The sequence below is a fragment of the Mixophyes fleayi genome, chromosome 10 (assembly GCF_038048845.1).
Source record: "Mixophyes fleayi isolate aMixFle1 chromosome 10, aMixFle1.hap1, whole genome shotgun sequence".
Classification (NCBI taxonomy): domain Eukaryota; kingdom Metazoa; phylum Chordata; class Amphibia; order Anura; family Limnodynastidae; genus Mixophyes; species Mixophyes fleayi.
The window spans coordinates 46,943,572-46,958,764 of NC_134411.1; the positions used below are offsets into that span (position 1 = coordinate 46,943,572).

The window sequence follows — 15,193 nt, forward strand, 5'->3', positions numbered from 1 at the left end:
ATTGAAACTGTTCATTCAATTGTGACTGGTAGGTGTTTTCTGGTGTAAAGTTTGTTATCCGCCTTCCACAATTGTTGGTGCAATTCACTGTATTAAGGATGTTATAATTCAATGAATTTCACAACGTGTTTGTGTTACTAGAATAGTCTCAGTGATGTACATTTCTTTTTGCTGATGTTGATTATTGATTCAATTATTTTTTATGTTTCTTGCAATTATCACATAAGGCCCAGCGAGGATTTGAACTTAGATCGCAGAAAATGATTAAATGATTATTATACTAAGGATCAACATGCACTTTTCACCAGGAAATCTACATAATCTTTCTTAAGCACTGTTCTTAAAACACAGGAAAAAGCCTCTGTTCTTTGATAAGTAGTTTATTACTAAATTTTCTGCAGGTCAATTTGGGCTAGGTGGCCTTGGTGATTTGTATTCATAAACATAACATACTTTCTTTAACACCTTTTTTAGATACAGTGCATGTTTTGGGTAAGCTTGAAAAGCAACACGTAGCTGGCAGGATTTGAACCTGCGCGGGGACACCCCAATGGATTTCAAGTCCATCGCCTTAACCACTCGGCCACAACTACAACCTTTTTGTTGGTTGTTACAAGCTGGAGTTCAAAAATATTTTTTTTCTGGTTCACGATTGGCAGTCTGCTTCTGATGTAATTTAATTTTGTCAGCTGCTGAATTAATGGAGGCCAATTTAGTAGCTAGCTTAGCTTTAAGGAAAATATAGACTTCTAAGGCATTTGGTCTTTGATCACTTGATTTAGAATCAATAGTTTTAATCATTACACCTTGACACCACAAGTGTCCATGTTCTCTATATCACTTTTCATGGACATGTAAGCAAATGACTGTCATTACAGATGAATTACAATCTTCCTTGGTCTCTCAATGCAGAATCATCACCATTGAAACTGTTCATTCAATTGTGACTGGTAGGTGTTTTCTGGTGTAAAGTTTGTTATCCGCCTTCCACAATTGTTGGTGCAATTCACTGTATTAAGGATGTTATAATTCAATGAATTTCACAACGTGTTTGTGTTACTAGAATAGTCTCAGTGATGTACATTTCTTTTTGCTGATGTTGATTATTGATTCAATTATTTTTTATGTTTCTTGCAATTATCACATAAGGCCCAGCGAGGATTTGAACTTAGATCGCAGAAAATGATTAAATGATTATTATACTAAGGATCAACATGCACTTTTCACCAGGAAATCTACATAATCTTTCTTAAGCACTGTTCTTAAAATGCAGGAAAAAGCCTCTGTTCTTTGATAAGTAGTTTATTACTAAATTTTCTGCAGGTCAATTTGGGCTAGGTGGCCTTGGTGATTTGTATTCATAAACATAACATACTTTCTCTTTAACACCTTTTTTAGATACAGTGCATGTTTTGGGTAAGCTTGAAAAGCAACACGTAGCTGGCAGGATTTGAACCTGCGCGGGGACACCCCAATGGATTTCGAGTCCATCGCCTTAACCACTCGGCCACATCTACAACCTTTTTGTTGGTTGTTACAAGCTGGAGTTCAAAAATATTTTTTTTCTGGTTCACGATTGGCAGACTGCTTCTGATGTAATTTAATTTTGTCAGCTGCTGAATTAATGGAGGGCAATTTAGTAGCTAGCTTAGCTTTAAGGAGAATATAGACTTCTAAGGCATTTGGTCTTTGATCACTTGATTTAGAATCAATAGTTTTAATCATTACACCTTGACACCACAAGTGTCCATGTTCTCTATATCACTTTTCATGGACATGTAAGCAAATGACTGTCATTACAGATGAATTACAATCTTCCTTGGTCTCTCAATGCAGAATCATCACCATTGAAACTGTTCATTCAATTGTGACTGGTAGGAGTTTTCTGGTGTAAAGTTTGTTATCCGCCTTGCACAATTGTTGGTGCAATTCACTGTATTAAGGATGTTATAATTCAATGAATTTCACAACGTCTCAGTGATGTACATTTCTTTTTGCTGATGTTGATTATTGATTCAATTATTTTTTATGTTTCTTGCAATTATCACATAAGGCCCAGCGAGGATTTGAACTTAGATCGCAGAAAATGATTAAATGATTATTATACTAAGGATCAACATGCACTTTTCACCAGGAAATCTACATAATCTTTCTTAAGCACTGTTCTTAAAACACAGGAAAAAGCCTCTGTTCTTTGATAAGTAGTTTATTACTAAATTTTCTGCAGGTCAATTTGGGCTAGGTGGCCTTGGTGATTTGTATTCATAAACATAACATACTTTCTTTAACACCTTTTTTAGATACAGTGCATGTTTTGGGTAAGCTTGAAAAGCAACACATAGCTGGCAGGATTTGAACCTGCGCGGGGACACCCCAATGGATTTCAAGTCCATCGCCTTAACCACTCGGCCACAACTACAACCTTTTTGTTGGTTGTTACAAGCTGGAGTTCAAAAATATTTTTTTTCTGGTTCACGATTGGCAGTCTGCTTCTGATGTAATTTAATTTTGTCAGCTGCTGAATTAATGGAGGGCAATTTAGTAGCTAGCTTAGCTTTAAGGAAAATATAGACTTCTAAGGCATTTGGTCTTTGATCACTTGATTTAGAATCAATAGTTTTAATCATTACACCTTGACACCACAAGTGTCCATGTTCTCTATATCACTTTTCATAGACATGTAAGCAAATGACTGTCATTACAGATGAATTACAATCTTCCTTGGTCTCTCAATGCAGAATCATCACCATTGAAACTGTTCATTCAATTGTGACTGGTAGGTGTTTTCTGGTGTAAAGTTTGTTATCTGCCTTCCACAATTGTTGGTGCAATTCACTGTATTAAGGATGTTATAATTCAATGAATTTCACAACGTGTTTGTGTTACTAGAATAGTCTCAGTGATGTACATTTCTTTTTGCTGATGTTGATTATTGATTCAATTATTTTTTATGTTTCTTGCAATTATCACATAAGGCCCAGCGAGGATTTGAACTTAGATCGCAGAAAATGATTAAATGATTATTATACTAAGGATCAACATGCACTTTTCACCAAGAAATCTACATAATCTTTCTTAAGCACTGTTCTTAAAATGCAGGAAAAAGCCTCTGTTCTTTGATAAGTAGTTTATTACTAAATTTTCTGCAGGTCAATTTGGGCTAGGTGGCCTTGGTGATTTGTATTCATAAACATAACATACTTTCTTTAACACCTTTTTTAGATACAGTGCATGTTTTGGGTAAGCTTGAAAAGCAACACGTAGCTGGCAGGATTTGAACCTGCGCGGGGACACCCCAATGGATTTCGAGTCCATCGCCTTAACCACTCGGCCACAACTACAACCTTTTTGTTGGTTGTTACAAGCTGGAGTTCAAAAATATTTTTTTTCTGGTTCACGATTGGCAGACTGCTTCTGATGTAATTTAATTTTGTCAGCTGCTGAATTAATGGAGGGCAATTTAGTAGCTAGCTTAGCTTTAAGGAAAATATAGACTTCTAAGGCATTTGGTCTTTGATCACTTGATTTAGAATCAATAGTTTTAATCATTACACCTTGACACCACAAGTGTCCATGTTCTCTATATCACTTTTCATGGACATGTAAGCAAATGACTGTCATTACAGATGAATTACAATCTTCCTTGGTCTCTCAATGCAGAATCATCACCATTGAAACTGTTCATTCAATTGTGACTGGTAGGTGTTTTCTGGTGTAAAGTTTGTTATCCGCCTTCCACAATTGTTGGTGCAATTCACTGTATTAAGGATGTTATAATTCAATGAATTTCACAACGTGTTTGTGTTACTAGAATAGTCTCAGTGATGTACATTTCTTTTTGCTGATGTTGATTATTGATTCAATTATTTTTTATGTTTCTTGCAATTATCACATAAGGCCCAGCGAGGATTTGAACTTAGATCGCAGAAAATGATTAAATGATTATTATACTAAGGATCAACATGCACTTTTCACCAGGAAATCTACATAATCTTTCTTAAGCACTGTTCTTAAAACGCAGGAAAAAGCCTCTGTTCTTTGATAAGTAGTTTATTACTAAATTTTCTGCAGGTCAATTTGGGCTAGGTGGCCTTGGTGATTTGTATTCATAAACATAACATACTTTCTTTAACACCTTTTTTTAGATACTTTGCATGTTTTGGGTAAGCTTGAAAAGCAACACGTAGCTGGCAGGATTTGAACCTGCGCGTGGACACCCCAATGGATTTTAAGTCCATCGCCTTAACCACTCGGCCACAACTACAACCTTTTTGTTGGTTGTTACAAGCTGGAGTTCAAAAATATTTTTTTTCTGGTTCACGATTGGCAGACTGCTTCTGATGTAATTTAATTTTGTCAGCTGCTGAATTAATGGAGGGCAATTTAGTAGCTAGCTTAGCTTTAAGGAAAATATAGACTTCTAAGGCATTTGGTCTTTGATCACTTGATTTAGAATCAATAGTTTTAATCATTACACCTTGACACCACAAGTGTCCATGTTCTCTATATCACTTTTCATGGACATGTAAGCAAATGACTGTCATTACAGATGAATTACAATCTTCCTTGGTCTCTCAATGCAGAATCATCACCATTGAAACTGTTCATTCAATTGTGACTGGTAGGTGTTTTCTGGTGTAAAGTTTGTTATCCGCCTTCCACAATTGTTGGTGCAATTCACTGTATTAAGGATGTTATAATTCAATGAATTTCACAACGTGTTTGTGTTACTAGAATAGTCTCAGTGATGTACATTTCTTTTTGCTGATGTTGATTATTGATTCAATTATTTTTTATGTTTCTTGCAATTATCACATAAGGCCCAGCGAGGATTTGAACTTAGATCGCAGAAAATGATTAAATGATTATTATACTAAGGATCAACATGCACTTTTCACCAGGAAATCTACATAATCTTTCTTAAGCACTGTTCTTAAAACGCAGGAAAAAGCCTCTGTTCTTTGATAAGTAGTTTATTACTAAATTTTCTGCAGGTCAATTTGGGCTAGGTGGCCTTGGTGATTTGTATTCATAAACATAACATACTTTCTTTAACACCTTTTTTTAGATACTTTGCATGTTTTGGGTAAGCTTGAAAAGCAACACGTAGCTGGCAGGATTTGAACCTGCGCGTGGACACCCCAATGGATTTCAAGTCCATCGCCTTAACCACTCGGCCACAACTACAACCTTTTTGTTGGTTGTTACAAGCTGGAGTTCAAAAATATTTTTTTTCTGGTTCACGATTGGAAGACTGCTTCTGATGTAATTTAATTTTGTCAGCTGCTGAATTAATGGAGGGCAATTTAGTAGCTAGCTTAGCTTTAAGGAAAATATAGACTTCTAAGGCATTTGGTCTTTGATCACTTGATTTAGAATCAATAGTTTTAATCATTACACCTTGACACCACAAGTGTCCATGTTCTCTATATCACTTTTCATGGACATGTAAGCAAATGACTGTCATTACAGATGAATTACAATCTTCCTTGGTCTCTCAATGCAGAATCATCACCATTGAAACTGTTCATTCAATTGTGACTGGTAGGTGTTTTCTGGTGTAAAGTTTGTTATCCGCCTTCCACAATTGTTGGTGCAATTCACTGTATTAAGGATGTTATAATTCAATGAATTTCACAACGTGTTTGTGTTACTAGAATAGTCTCAGTGATGTACATTTCTTTTTGCTGATGTTGATTATTGATTCAATTATTTTTTATGTTTCTTGCAATTATCACATAAGGCCCAGCGAGGATTTGAACTTAGATCGCAGAAAATGATTAAATGATTATTATACTAAGGATCAACATGCACTTTTCACCAGGAAATCTACATAATCTTTCTTAAGCACTGTTCTTAAAACGCAGGAAAAAGCCTCTGTTCTTTGATAAGTAGTTTATTACTAAATTTTCTGCAGGTCAATTTGGGCTAGGTGGCCTTGGTGATTTGTATTCATAAACATAACATACTTTCTTTAACACCTTTTTTTAGATACTTTGCATGTTTTGGGTAAGCTTGAAAAGCAACACGTAGCTGGCAGGATTTGAACCTGCGCGTGGACACCCCAATGGATTTCAAGTCCATCGCCTTAACCACTCGGCCACAACTACAACCTTTTTGTTGGTTGTTACAAGCTGGAGTTCAAAAATATTTTTTTTCTGGTTCACGATTGGCAGACTGCTTCTGATGTAATTTAATTTTGTCAGCTGCTGAATTAATGGAGGCCAATTTAGTAACTAGCTTAGCTTTAAGGAAAATATAGACTTCTAAGGCATTTGGTCTTTGATCACTTGATTTAGAATCAATAGTTTTAATCATTACACCTTGACACCACAAGTGTCCATGTTCTCTATATCACTTTTCATGGACATGTAAGCAAATGACTGTCATTACAGATGAATTACAATCTTCCTTGGTCTCTCAATGCAGAATCATCACCATTGAAACTGTTCATTCAATTGTGACTGGTAGGTGTTTTCTGGTGTAAAGTTTGTTATCCGCCTTCCACAATTGTTGGTGCAATTCACTGTATTAAGGATGTTATAATTCAATGAATTTCACAACGTGTTTGTGTTACTAGAATAGTCTCAGTGATGTACATTTCTTTTTGCTGATGTTGATTATTGATTCAATTATTTTTTATGTTTCTTGCAATTATCACATAAGGCCCAGCGAGGATTTGAACTTAGATCGCAGAAAATGATTAAATGATTATTATACTAAGGATCAACATGCACTTTTCACCAGGAAATCTACATAATCTTTCTTAAGCACTGTTCTTAAAACGCAGGAAAAAGCCTCTGTTCTTTGATAAGTAGTTTATTACTAAATTTTCTGCAGGTCAATTTGGGCTAGGTGGCCTTGGTGATTTGTATTCATAAACATAACATACTTTCTTTAACACCTTTTTTTAGATACTTTGCATGTTTTGGGTAAGCTTGAAAAGCAACACGTAGCTGGCAGGATTTGAACCTGCGCGTGGACACCCCAATGGATTTCAAGTCCATCGCCTTAACCACTCGGCCACAACTACAACCTTTTTGTTGGTTGTTACAAGCTGGAGTTCAAAAATATTTTTTTTCTGGTTCACGATTGGAAGACTGCTTCTGATGTAATTTAATTTTGTCAGCTGCTGAATTAATGGAGGGCAATTTAGTAGCTAGCTTAGCTTTAAGGAAAATATAGACTTCTAAGGCATTTGGTCTTTGATCACTTGATTTAGAATCAATAGTTTTAATCATTACACCTTGACACCACAAGTGTCCATGTTCTCTATATCACTTTTCATGGACATGTAAGCAAATGACTGTCATTACAGATGAATTACAATCTTCCTTGGTCTCTCAATGCAGAATCATCACCATTGAAACTGTTCATTCAATTGTGACTGGTAGGTGTTTTCTGGTGTAAAGTTTGTTATCCGCCTTCCACAATTGTTGGTGCAATTCACTGTATTAAGGATGTTATAATTCAATGAATTTCACAACGTGTTTGTGTTACTAGAATAGTCTCAGTGATGTACATTTCTTTTTGCTGATGTTGATTATTGATTCAATTATTTTTTATGTTTCTTGCAATTATCACATAAGGCCCAGCGAGGATTTGAACTTAGATCGCACAAAATGATTAAATGATTATTATACTAAGGATCAACATGCACTTTTCACCAGGAAATCTACATAATCTTTCTTAAGCACTGTTCTTAAAATGCAGGAAAAAGCCTCTGTTCTTTGATAAGTAGTTTATTACTAAATTTTCTGCAGGTCAATTTGGGCTAGGTTGCCTTGGTGATTTGTATTCATAAACATAACATACTTTCTTTAACACCTTTTTTAGATACAGTGCATGTTTTGGGTAAGCTTGAAAAGCAACACGTAGCTGGCAGGATTTGAACCTGCGCGGGGACACCCCAATAGATTTCGAGTCCATCGCCTTAACCACTCGGCCACAACTACAACCTTTTTGTTGGTTGTTACAAGCTGGAGTTCAAAAATATTTTTTTTCTGGTTCACGATTGGCAGACTGCTTCTGATGTAATTTAATTTTGTCAGCTGCTGAATTAATGGTGGCCAATTTAGTAGCTAGCTTAGCTTTAAGGAAAATATAGACTTCTAAGGCATTTGGTCTTTGATCACTTGATTTAGAATCAATAGTTTTAATCATTACACCTTGACACCACAAGTGTCCATGTTCTCTATATCACTTTTCATGGACATGTAAGCAAATGACTGTCATTACAGATGAATTACAATCTTCCTTGGTCTCTCAATGCAGAATCATCACCATTGAAACTGTTCATTCAATTGTGACTGGTAGGTGTTTTCTGGTGTAAAGTTTGTTATCCGCCTTCCACAATTGTTGGTGCAATTCACTGTATTAAGGATGTTATAATTCAATGAATTTCACAACGTGTTTGTGTTACTAGAATAGTCTCAGTGATGTACATTTCTTTTTGCTGATGTTGATTATTGATTCAATTATTTTTTATGTTTCTTGCAATTATCACATAAGGCCCAGCGAGGATTTGAACTTAGATCGCAGAAAATGATTATTATACTAAGGATCAACATGCACTTTTCACCAGGAAATCTACATAATCTTTCTTAAGCACTGTTCTTAAAATGCAGGAAAAAGCCTCTGTTCTTTGATAAGTAGTTTATTACTAAATTTTCTGCAGGTCAATTTGGGCTAGGTGGCCTTGGTGATTTGTATTCATAAACATAACATACTTTCTTTAACACCTTTTTTAGATACAGTGCATGTTTTGGGTAAGCTTGAAAAGCAACACGTAGCTGGCAGGATTTGAACCTGCGCGGGGACACCCCAATGGATTTCGAGTCCATCGCCTTAACCACTCGGCCACAACTACAACCTTTTTGTTGGTTGTTACAAGCTGGAGTTCAAAAATATTTTTTTTCTGGTTCACGATTGGAAGACTGCTTCTGATGTAATTTAATTTTGTCAGCTGCTGAATTAATGGAGGGCAATTTAGTAGCTAGCTTAGCTTTAAGGAAAATATAGACTTCTAAGGCATTTGGTCTTTGATCACTTGATTTAGAATCAATAGTTTTAATCATTACACCTTGACACCACAAGTGTCCATGTTCTCTATATCACTTTTCATGGACATGTAAGCAAATGACTGTCATTACAGATGAATTACAATCTTCCTTGGTCTCTCAATGCAGAATCATCACCATTGAAACTGTTCATTCAATTGTGACTGGTAGGTGTTTTCTGGTGTAAAGTTTGTTATCCGCCTTCCACAATTGTTGGTGCAATTCACTGTATTAAGGATGTTATAATTCAATGAATTTCACAACGTGTTTGTGTTACTAGAATAGTCTCAGTGATGTACATTTCTTTTTGCTGATGTTGATTATTGATTCAATTATTTTTTATGTTTCTTGCAATTATCACATAAGGCCCAGCGAGGATTTGAACTTAGATCGCAGAAAATGATTAAATGATTATTATACTAAGGATCAACATGCACTTTTCACCAGGAAATCTACATAATCTTTCTTAAGCACTGTTCTTAAAATGCAGGAAAAAGCCTCTGTTCTTTGATAAGTAGTTTATTACTAAATTTTCTGCAGGTCAATTTGGGCTAGGTGGCCTTGGTGATTTGTATTCATAAACATAACATACTTTCTTTAACACCTTTTTTTAGATACTTTGCATGTTTTGGGTAAGCTTGAAAAGCAACACGTAGCTGGCAGGATTTGAACCTGCGCATGGACACCCCAATGGATTTCAAGTCCATCGCCTTAACCACTCGGCCACAACTACAACCTTTTTGTTGGTTGTTACAAGCTGGAGTTCAAAAATATTTTTTTTCTGGTTCACGATTGGCAGACTGCTTCTGATGTAATTTAATTTTGTCAGCTGCTGAATTAATGGAGGGCAATTTAGTAGCTAGCTTAGCTTTAAGGAAAATATAGACTTCTAAGGCATTTGGTCTTTGATCACTTGATTTAGAATCAATAGTTTTAATCATTACACCTTGACACCACAAGTGTCCATGTTCTCTATATCACTTTTCATGGACATGTAAGCAAATGACTGTCATTACAGATGAATTACAATCTTCCTTGGTCTCTCAATGCAGAATCATCACCATTGAAACTGTTCATTCAATTGTGACTGGTAGGTGTTTTCTGGTGTAAAGTTTGTTATCCGCCTTCCACAATTGTTGGTGCAATTCACTGTATTAAGGATGTTATAATTCAATGAATTTCACAACGTGTTTGTGTTACTAGAATAGTCTCAGTGATGTACATTTCTTTTTGCTGATGTTGATTATTGATTCAATTATTTTTTATGTTTCTTGCAATTATCACATAAGGCCCAGCGAGGATTTGAACTTAGATCGCAGAAAATGATTAAATGATTATTATACTAAGGATCAACATGCACTTTTCACCAGGAAATCTACATAATCTTTCTTAAGCACTGTTCTTAAAACGCAGGAAAAAGCCTCTGTTCTTTGATAAGTAGTTTATTACTAAATTTTCTGCAGGTCAATTTGGGCTAGGTGGCCTTGGTGATTTGTATTCATAAACATAACATACTTTCTTTAACACCTTTTTTTAGATACTTTGCATGTTTTGGGTAAGCTTGAAAAGCAACACGTAGCTGGCAGGATTTGAACCTGCGCGTGGACACCCCAATGGATTTCAAGTCCATCGCCTTAACCACTCGGCCACAACTACAACCTTTTTGTTGGTTGTTACAAGCTGGAGTTCAAAAATATTTTTTTTCTGGTTCACGATTGGAAGACTGCTTCTGATGTAATTTAATTTTGTCAGCTGCTGAATTAATGGAGGGCAATTTAGTAGCTAGCTTAGCTTTAAGGAAAATATAGACTTCTAAGGCATTTGGTCTTTGATCACTTGATTTAGAATCAATAGTTTTAATCATTACACCTTGACACCACAAGTGTCCATGTTCTCTATATCACTTTTCATGGACATGTAAGCAAATGACTGTCATTACAGATGAATTACAATCTTCCTTGGTCTCTCAATGCAGAATCATCACCATTGAAACTGTTCATTCAATTGTGACTGGTAGGTGTTTTCTGGTGTAAAGTTTGTTATCCGCCTTCCACAATTGTTGGTGCAATTCACTGTATTAAGGATGTTATAATTCAATGAATTTCACAACGTGTTTGTGTTACTAGAATAGTCTCAGTGATGTACATTTCTTTTTGCTGATGTTGATTATTGATTCAATTATTTTTTATGTTTCTTGCAATTATCACATAAGGCCCAGCGAGGATTTGAACTTAGATCGCACAAAATGATTAAATGATTATTATACTAAGGATCAACATGCACTTTTCACCAGGAAATCTACATAATCTTTCTTAAGCACTGTTCTTAAAATGCAGGAAAAAGCCTCTGTTCTTTGATAAGTAGTTTATTACTAAATTTTCTGCAGGTCAATTTGGGCTAGGTTGCCTTGGTGATTTGTATTCATAAACATAACATACTTTCTTTAACACCTTTTTTAGATACAGTGCATGTTTTGGGTAAGCTTGAAAAGCAACACGTAGCTGGCAGGATTTGAACCTGCGCGGGGACACCCCAATAGATTTCGAGTCCATCGCCTTAACCACTCGGCCACAACTACAACCTTTTTGTTGGTTGTTACAAGCTGGAGTTCAAAAATATTTTTTTTCTGGTTCACGATTGGCAGACTGCTTCTGATGTAATTTAATTTTGTCAGCTGCTGAATTAATGGTGGCCAATTTAGTAGCTAGCTTAGCTTTAAGGAAAATATAGACTTCTAAGGCATTTGGTCTTTGATCACTTGATTTAGAATCAATAGTTTTAATCATTACACCTTGACACCACAAGTGTCCATGTTCTCTATATCACTTTTCATGGACATGTAAGCAAATGACTGTCATTACAGATGAATTACAATCTTCCTTGGTCTCTCAATGCAGAATCATCACCATTGAAACTGTTCATTCAATTGTGACTGGTAGGTGTTTTCTGGTGTAAAGTTTGTTATCCGCCTTCCACAATTGTTGGTGCAATTCACTGTATTAAGGATGTTATAATTCAATGAATTTCACAACGTGTTTGTGTTACTAGAATAGTCTCAGTGATGTACATTTCTTTTTGCTGATGTTGATTATTGATTCAATTATTTTTTATGTTTCTTGCAATTATCACATAAGGCCCAGCGAGGATTTGAACTTAGATCGCAGAAAATGATTATTATACTAAGGATCAACATGCACTTTTCACCAGGAAATCTACATAATCTTTCTTAAGCACTGTTCTTAAAATGCAGGAAAAAGCCTCTGTTCTTTGATAAGTAGTTTATTACTAAATTTTCTGCAGGTCAATTTGGGCTAGGTGGCCTTGGTGATTTGTATTCATAAACATAACATACTTTCTTTAACACCTTTTTTAGATACAGTGCATGTTTTGGGTAAGCTTGAAAAGCAACACGTAGCTGGCAGGATTTGAACCTGCGCGGGGACACCCCAATGGATTTCGAGTCCATCGCCTTAACCACTCGGCCACAACTACAACCTTTTTGTTGGTTGTTACAAGCTGGAGTTCAAAAATATTTTTTTTCTGGTTCACGATTGGCAGACTGCTTCTGATGTAATTTAATTTTGTCAGCTGCTGAATTAATGGAGGGCAATTTAGTAGCTAGCTTAGCTTTAAGGAAAATATAGACTTCTAAGGCATTTGGTCTTTGATCACTTGATTTAGAATCAATAGTTTTAATCATTACACCTTGACACCACAAGTGTCCATGTTCTCTATATCACTTTTCATGGACATGTAAGCAAATGACTGTCATTACAGATGAATTACAATCTTCCTTGGTCTCTCAATGCAGAATCATCACCATTGAAACTGTTCATTCAATTGTGACTGGTAGGTGTTTTCTGGTGTAAAGTTTGTTATCCGCCTTCCACAATTGTTGGTGCAATTCACTGTATTAAGGATGTTATAATTCAATGAATTTCACAACGTGTTTGTGTTACTAGAATAGTCTCAGTGATGTACATTTCTTTTTGCTGATGTTGATTATTGATTCAATTATTTTTTTATGTTTCTTGCAATTATCACATAAGGCCCAGCGAGGATTTGAACTTAGATCGCAGAGAATGATTAAATGATTATTATACTAAGGATCAACATGCACTTTTCACCAGGAAATCTACATAATCTTTCTTAAGCACTGTTCTTAAAACACAGGAAAAAGCCTCTGTTCTTTGATAAGTAGTTTATTACTAAATTTTCTGCATTCAATTTGGGCTAGGTGGCCTTGGTGATTTGTATTCATAAACATAACATACTTTCTTTAACACCTTTTTTAGATACAGTGCATGTTTTGGGTAAGCTTGAAAAGCAACATGTAGCTGGCAGGATTTGAACCTGCGCGGGGACACCCCAATGGATTTCAAGTCCATCGCCTTAACCACTCGGCCACAACTACAACCTTTTTGTTGGTTGTTACAAGCTGGAGTTCAAAAATATTTTTTTTCTGGTTCACGATTGGCAGTCTGCTTCTGATGTAATTTAATTTTGTCAGCTGCTGAATTAATGGAGGGCAATTTAGTAGCTAGCTTAGCTTTAAGGAAAATATAGACTTCTAAGGCATTTGGTCTTTGATCACTTGATTTAGAATCAATAGTTTTAATCATTACACCTTGACACCACAAGTGTCCATGTTCTCTATATCACTTTTCATGGACATGTAAGCAAATGACTGTCATTACAGATGAATTACAATCTTCCTTGGTCTCTCAATGCAGAATCATCACCATTGAAACTGTTCATTCAATTGTGACTGGTAGGTGTTTTCTGGTGTAAAGTTTGTTATCTGCCTTCCACAATTGTTGGTGCAATTCACTGTATTAAGGATGTTATAATTCAATGAATTTCACAACGTGTTTGTGTTACTAGAATAGTCTCAGTGATGTACATTTCTTTTTGCTGATGTTGATTATTGATTCAATTATTTTTTATGTTTCTTGCAATTATCACATAAGGCCCAGCGAGGATTTGAACTTAGATCGCAGAAAATGATTAAATGATTATTATACTAAGGATCAACATGCACTTTTCACCAAGAAATCTACATAATCTTTCTTAAGCACTGTTCTTAAAATGCAGGAAAAAGCCTCTGTTCTTTGATAAGTAGTTTATTACTAAATTTTCTGCAGGTCAATTTGGGCTAGATGGCCTTGGTGATTTGTATTCATAAACATAACATACTTTCTTTAACACCTTTTTTAGATACAGTGCATGTTTTGGGTAAGCTTGAAAAGCAACACGTAGCTGGCAAGATTTGAACCTGCGCGGGGACACCCCAATGGATTTCGAGTCCATCGCCTTAACCACTCGGCCACAACTACAACCTTTTTGTTGGTTGCTACAAGCTGGAGTTCAAAAATATTTTTTTTCTGGTTCACGATTGGCAGACTGCTTCTGATGTAATTTAATTTTGTCAGCTGCTGAATTAATGGAGGGCAATTTAGTAGCTAGCTTAGCTTTAAGGAAAATATAGACTTCTAAGGCATTTGGTCTTTGATCACTTGATTTAGAATCAATAGTTTTAATCATTACACCTTGACACCACAAGTGTCCATGTTCTCTATATCACTTTTCATGGACATGTAAGCAAATGACTGTCATTACAGATGAATTACAATCTTCCTTGGTCTCTCAATGCAGAATCATCACCATTGAAACTGTTCATTCAATTGTGACTGGTAGGTGTTTTCTGGTGTAAAGTTTGTTATCCGCCTTCCACAATTGTTGGTGCTATTCACTGTATTAAGGATGTTATAATTCAATGAATTTCACAACGTGTTTGTGTTACTAGAATAGTCTCAGTGATGTACATTTCTTTTTGCTGATGTTGATTATTGATTCAATTATTTTTTATGTTTCTTGCAATTATCACATAAGGCCCAGCGAGGATTTGAACTTAGATCGCAGAAAATGATTAAATGATTATTATACTAAGGATCAACATGCACTTTTCACCAGGAAATCTACATAATCTTTCTTAAGCACTGTTCTTAAAACGCAGGAAAAAGCCTCTGTTCTTTGATAAGTAGTTTATTACTAAATTTTCTGCAGGTCAATTTGGGCTAGGTGGCCTTGGTGATTTGTATTTATAAACATAACATACTTTCTTTAACACCTTT

At 35.5% G+C, this 15,193-nt stretch overlaps 16 non-coding genes across 16 annotated transcripts; all 16 read right to left on the reverse strand.

Moving 5' to 3' along the window:
* Nucleotides 1-511: 511 nt before the first annotated feature.
* Nucleotides 512-593, reverse strand: TRNAS-UGA (transfer RNA serine (anticodon UGA)). Its single transcript has one exon. It is a non-coding gene; the product is annotated as a tRNA-Ser (tRNA).
* Nucleotides 594-1,435: 842 nt separating this feature from the next.
* On the reverse strand, nt 1,436-1,517 carry TRNAS-CGA (transfer RNA serine (anticodon CGA)). Its single transcript has one exon. It is a non-coding gene; the product is annotated as a tRNA-Ser (tRNA).
* Nucleotides 1,518-2,337: 820 nt separating this feature from the next.
* Nucleotides 2,338-2,419, reverse strand: TRNAS-UGA (transfer RNA serine (anticodon UGA)). Its single transcript has one exon. It is a non-coding gene; the product is annotated as a tRNA-Ser (tRNA).
* Nucleotides 2,420-3,259: 840 nt separating this feature from the next.
* Nucleotides 3,260-3,341, reverse strand: TRNAS-CGA (transfer RNA serine (anticodon CGA)). The gene has a single exon. It is a non-coding gene; the product is annotated as a tRNA-Ser (tRNA).
* Nucleotides 3,342-4,182: 841 nt separating this feature from the next.
* On the reverse strand, nt 4,183-4,264 carry TRNAL-UAA (transfer RNA leucine (anticodon UAA)). The gene has a single exon. It is a non-coding gene; the product is annotated as a tRNA-Leu (tRNA).
* Nucleotides 4,265-5,105: 841 nt separating this feature from the next.
* TRNAS-UGA (transfer RNA serine (anticodon UGA)) lies at nt 5,106-5,187 on the reverse strand. The gene has a single exon. It is a non-coding gene; the product is annotated as a tRNA-Ser (tRNA).
* Nucleotides 5,188-6,028: 841 nt separating this feature from the next.
* Nucleotides 6,029-6,110, reverse strand: TRNAS-UGA (transfer RNA serine (anticodon UGA)). The gene has a single exon. It is a non-coding gene; the product is annotated as a tRNA-Ser (tRNA).
* Nucleotides 6,111-6,951: 841 nt separating this feature from the next.
* Nucleotides 6,952-7,033, reverse strand: TRNAS-UGA (transfer RNA serine (anticodon UGA)). The gene has a single exon. It is a non-coding gene; the product is annotated as a tRNA-Ser (tRNA).
* An 840-nt stretch (nt 7,034-7,873) lies between these two features.
* On the reverse strand, nt 7,874-7,955 carry TRNAS-CGA (transfer RNA serine (anticodon CGA)). The gene has a single exon. It is a non-coding gene; the product is annotated as a tRNA-Ser (tRNA).
* An 832-nt stretch (nt 7,956-8,787) lies between these two features.
* On the reverse strand, nt 8,788-8,869 carry TRNAS-CGA (transfer RNA serine (anticodon CGA)). Its single transcript has one exon. It is a non-coding gene; the product is annotated as a tRNA-Ser (tRNA).
* Nucleotides 8,870-9,710: 841 nt separating this feature from the next.
* Nucleotides 9,711-9,792, reverse strand: TRNAS-UGA (transfer RNA serine (anticodon UGA)). Its single transcript has one exon. It is a non-coding gene; the product is annotated as a tRNA-Ser (tRNA).
* Nucleotides 9,793-10,633: 841 nt separating this feature from the next.
* TRNAS-UGA (transfer RNA serine (anticodon UGA)) lies at nt 10,634-10,715 on the reverse strand. The gene has a single exon. It is a non-coding gene; the product is annotated as a tRNA-Ser (tRNA).
* An 840-nt stretch (nt 10,716-11,555) lies between these two features.
* Nucleotides 11,556-11,637, reverse strand: TRNAS-CGA (transfer RNA serine (anticodon CGA)). Its single transcript has one exon. It is a non-coding gene; the product is annotated as a tRNA-Ser (tRNA).
* An 832-nt stretch (nt 11,638-12,469) lies between these two features.
* TRNAS-CGA (transfer RNA serine (anticodon CGA)) lies at nt 12,470-12,551 on the reverse strand. The gene has a single exon. It is a non-coding gene; the product is annotated as a tRNA-Ser (tRNA).
* Nucleotides 12,552-13,391: 840 nt separating this feature from the next.
* TRNAS-UGA (transfer RNA serine (anticodon UGA)) lies at nt 13,392-13,473 on the reverse strand. The gene has a single exon. It is a non-coding gene; the product is annotated as a tRNA-Ser (tRNA).
* Nucleotides 13,474-14,313: 840 nt separating this feature from the next.
* Nucleotides 14,314-14,395, reverse strand: TRNAS-CGA (transfer RNA serine (anticodon CGA)). Its single transcript has one exon. It is a non-coding gene; the product is annotated as a tRNA-Ser (tRNA).
* Nucleotides 14,396-15,193: the final 798 nt, after the last annotated feature.